Source organism: Bombina bombina, chromosome 9 (genome assembly GCF_027579735.1).
Source record: "Bombina bombina isolate aBomBom1 chromosome 9, aBomBom1.pri, whole genome shotgun sequence".
Lineage (NCBI taxonomy): Eukaryota > Metazoa > Chordata > Amphibia > Anura > Bombinatoridae > Bombina > Bombina bombina.
Window position 1 is genome coordinate 93,168,663 of NC_069507.1, and position 4,809 is coordinate 93,173,471.

Genomic DNA, 4,809 nt, shown 5'->3' on the forward strand with positions numbered 1-4,809 from the left:
AGGAGGTTCCTCTTCACGCTATTGTCCGTCGCACACTGAAGATTAAATGCAAAGTACCCCATATTTATTGGGGTACCTTGCATTCCTATTGGCTGAAATTTTTAAATCAGCCAATAGGATGAGAGCTACTGAAAGCTTATTTGCTGATTTGAACAGCCAATAGGATTTCAGTAGCTGTAATCCTATTGGCTGATTTAAAAATTTCAGCCAATAGGAATTCAAGGTACCCCAAATTGAATGCGGTACCTTGCATTCAATTTTCAGTGGATGACGGAGATTGGATGAAGAGGAGCCTCCACGCCACTGAGGATCGCCGCCGCTGAAAACCACCGCTGAGGACCGTTGCTCTGTATCCGCGCATCGGGGAAGACCGCTCAGCACCTCAGCTCCACGCTGTCTTTGCTCCGGATGAAGATAGAAGATGATGGAGCTGCCTGGAAGAAGACCTTCACTGACGGTCTTCAGGAACGGTGAGTACCTATTTGGGGCTTAGTCTTAGGCTTTTTTTTATTTTTTTGGGGTGGCTTTTTTTTTTAGACTGTAAAAGAGCTGATTGTACTTTTAATGGCAATGCCCATATAAATGCCCTTTTAGGGGCAATGGGTAGCTTAGGTTTTTTTAGACTTAGTTTTTTTTTATTTTGGAGGGGTTGGTTGGGTGGGGATTTTTACTGTTAGGGGTAATTGGTAAAAAAATGTAAGTAAAAGAGCTGTTTAACTTAGGGCAATGCCCTACAAAAGGCCTTTTTAAGGGCTATTGGTAGTTTAGTATTAGATTAGGGGGTGTTTTTATTTTGGGGGTATTTTTATTTTTATAGGGGTATTAGTTTAGGTTTAAATTTTTTATTTTGGATAGCTTTGTTTATTTTTTTCTGTAATTTTCATTTTTTATAACATTAGCTTGGGGGTTTGTATTTTTTTTTTAAAATAGACTTCCCTCTGGCCAGGCTTATCGCCTAGTTAGATAATAAAAGTAATTTGGAAAATTGTTTGAAATTACATGTTCAAAAAATGAAGGTTTTATGTCCAGTAACTTCAGTGCATTAACCCATATTCTACCCCTGCAGGTAAGATTTTCCCCTCTAAAAAACTTCCAACCAAGGGATCCATTAATCCTTAATTAACCCTCAACATTAAGGGCTTTACCCTTAATTATCCTCCACATCTCTACTAATTTGAACAAGCACACCTCCCTCCACAAACGATTCCCCATGAATTAACTCTCTTCCTGTAAGGTATTTCCTCCTAATTAACCCCATTCCCAAGAGATCGCCCAATAAAATCCCTTTAATTAATCACTACCCCATAAGATTGTCCATTCACGTATAAGTCCCCCTCAAATAACTCTCTCTCAAGAAACCCAATTCAAATGTCACCTCCAACCAATTGCAAATTGTATAGCAAATTCACCCTATTCAGTATTAAATGTTAGAAATAATGATGCATTCAAAGAAAATATTAGAATAATATGCAGATTTATTTTTAAACTGACATAAGATTTTTAAATATTGACAACATAAGTCTAAAGTTTTATTCTTCATAAATTGGTGCTGCCATGTTCGAACTTAAAGGGACAGTCTACACCTTAGTCATCTTAAAGTCTTACCTTAGATTAAGCTGCAAGTATCCTCCTGCACCCCTTTTTAGATCATGCAGCAGGAACAGTAAAAAAAGTTATTTTAAAATGAATAGTGTTTCTGGCCAGTTTGAAATGGCGGCCAAGCTCCACCCACTAATGACATCACAATCTGGGATGCATCTAGGCACTCTACTGAATAGCATTGACAGTCTGTTGAATTCAACTAGTGAGCTTTTTGTGATTGGACACCATATACAGCCCAGATCATGATGTCATCAGTGGGCTGAGCTTGGCAGTCATTTCAAACTGGCCAAAAACACTATTCATTTTAAAATAACTTTTTTACTGTTCCCTCTGCATAATATAGAAAGAGTGCAGAACGCTATTTGCAGATTAATGACTAAGGTGTAGACTGTCCCTTTAAATTTCCTAGTTTTAAAGGCATGTTATAAAAGCTTAAGGGATATGAAACCCACATTCTTTTATGATTCAGATATTCTTCGTTCTCTTGTTATCTTTATTTGAAAAGCAGGAATGTAAGCTTAGGAGTCAGCCCATTTGTGGTTCTCCTGGGTAGAGCATGCTGATTGGTGGCTAAATCAGCAAGCTCTACCCATTGTGCTGAACCAAAAATGGGCCAGCTCCTAAGCTTACATTCCTGCTTTTCAAATAAAGATACCAAGAGAATGAAGAAAATTGATAATAGGAGTAATTAGAAAGTTGCTTAAAATTGCATGTTCTATCTGATTCATGAAAGAAAAAATTTGAGTTTCATATCCCTATATTTTCTCGGCTGACAGATGTTATTAGTTGATAAATTAAAAATCATAGATGGTTTGATGTCCCTTTCAGTGCCCCTAAAGTTAACATCATCCATAATAGATTACAGCCTTTAATTAACCCCCACCCATACTTTGTAGTGAGTCCCAGGGGTCTTGTTTTGAGTTTGGGAGCAGTGAAGGTCTAAGGCCAGTATTAGGATTGCTTGGAAGCTGCCCTTGCAATGAATGGAGGTATTTTTCATGTTGAGTCCTTATACTGAGGGTTACAGAAGTGTGTGGGTTCCTTGGCTGTGGCTTTAACGTGGGGGTCACTTTGGGATGAAGTATTTGTGTTGGGGCTACTTTTGTAGAGGTTTGTGGAAATGTATTTATTGGGTAAGGGGTATTTTTTAAACTGGAAGTCCATTCAGTTTGAGGGGGGTCTAGGATGTAGAGATAAACATGGTTTTCTTACATAAAGAAAAGTTTTATGTTTAAAGAGTTAATTACTGTGGCATCAAACAGCAGTTATGCAATAGGATAGTGGGTGTAAAGGGTTAATTGAGATAAGGATACGTAGGTATTAATTATACTGCTAGTACAGAGACAGTAAAATAATACTGATAAATATGGTGTTCTTACATGAAGCAAGGGTTTGGGGTTTAAAGAGTTAATTAACTGTGGCATCAAACAGCAGTTATGCAATAGGATAGTGGGTGTAAAGGGTTAATTGAGATAAGGATACGTAGGTATTAATTCTACTGCTAGTACAGTGACAGTAAAATAATACTGATAAATATGGTGTTCTTACATGAAGAAAGGGATTGGGGTTTAATGAGTTAATTAACAATAGGATAGTGGGTGTAAAGGATTAATTGAATTTAGGAATACGTAGGTATTCATTACACTGCTAGTACAGAGACAGTAAAATAATACTGATAAATATGGTGTTCTTACATGAAGCAAGGGTTTGGGGTTTAAAGAGTTAATTAACTGTGGCATCAAACAGCAATTATGCAATAGGATAGTGGGTGTAAAGGGTTAATTGAGATAAGGATACGTAGGTATTAATTCTACTGCTAGTACAGAGACAGTAAAATAATACTGATAAATATGGTGTTCTTACATGAAGAAAGGGATTGGGGTTTAATGAGTTAATTAACAATAGGATAGTGGGTGTAAAGGATTAATTGAATTTTAGGATGCGTAGGTATTCATTACACTGCAAGTATAGAGACAATAAAATAATACTGATAAATATGGTGTTCTTACATGAAGTGTTTGGGGTTTAAAGAGTTAATTAACAATAGGATAGTGGGTGTAAAGGATTAATTGAATTTTAGGATACGTAGGTATTCATTACACTGCAAGTATAGAGACAATAAAATAATACTGATAAATATGGTGTTCTTACATGAAGTGTTTGGGGTTTAAAGAGTTAATTAACAATAGGATAGTGGGTGTAAAGGGTTAATTGAATTTAGGATACGTAGGTTTTCATTACACTGCGAGTATAGAGACAATAAAATAATACTGATAAATATGGTGTTCTTACATGAAGTGTTTGGGGTTTAAAGAGTTAATTAACAATAGGACAGTGGGTGTAAAGGGTTAATTGAATTTAGAATACGTAGGTATCCATTACACTGCGAGTATAGAGACAATAAAATAATACTGTGGTAATTATGAGTCATTTCTTCGAGGCGCGACGTTATTAGCTCGATTTATTGTCGCAGAGGTGTAATTCCTGACTTCCAGTTGGCCTGTTCTGAAGTTTCAGCGACCGCCACAGGTGTGCGCAGCGGTTTACTATATAGTACCTAGTCTATCTATACAGCAGTACAGCTCTTCTCACAGATATATGTAAAAAAAACCACAGTTAATTCAGGCAAATTCCCCTTTAATAATAGGTATTGATTGCTTAATTGATTGATCATCCATAATTATTTCATTTCCTTTTAAGGCAGGAGCTGGTCCGTTCAATATTGTTTGCAGATCGCGTGATCTTTGTTATTTTATTTTTTTTCCCGCTGAGTCTATTTTCCTGCCCTCAAACCAACACAAATGCATTAATATTTATATGTTTATATAATAAAACACTCCCCCCTCCCTCCTCTCCGTACACATAAGCGGTGATCGTTAATTTATTAGATTGTTTCTAGCAACAACAACAACAAAAAATATGGCAGTGAAGGAGTAAATTTAACGATCAAAGAATCTGCATGTCTAATAAAAGCGATCTGCTAAAGAGAATTAGAAAGAAGAGCGCCCCTGAATCTCTGCAGGAAATGTTCTTTATATTATACATATACAAGCAGGTCCTTGCTGCTCGCTAAAACAAAATCGCGCCTTTTATAGCTACAAAAAAATATATATTATTCGTCTGACAAGCTTTAACTCTTATATCAGCTTCACACTTAGATATATTATAAATATTAAGTGTATATATTTTTTTTACACAGCCGAAAGC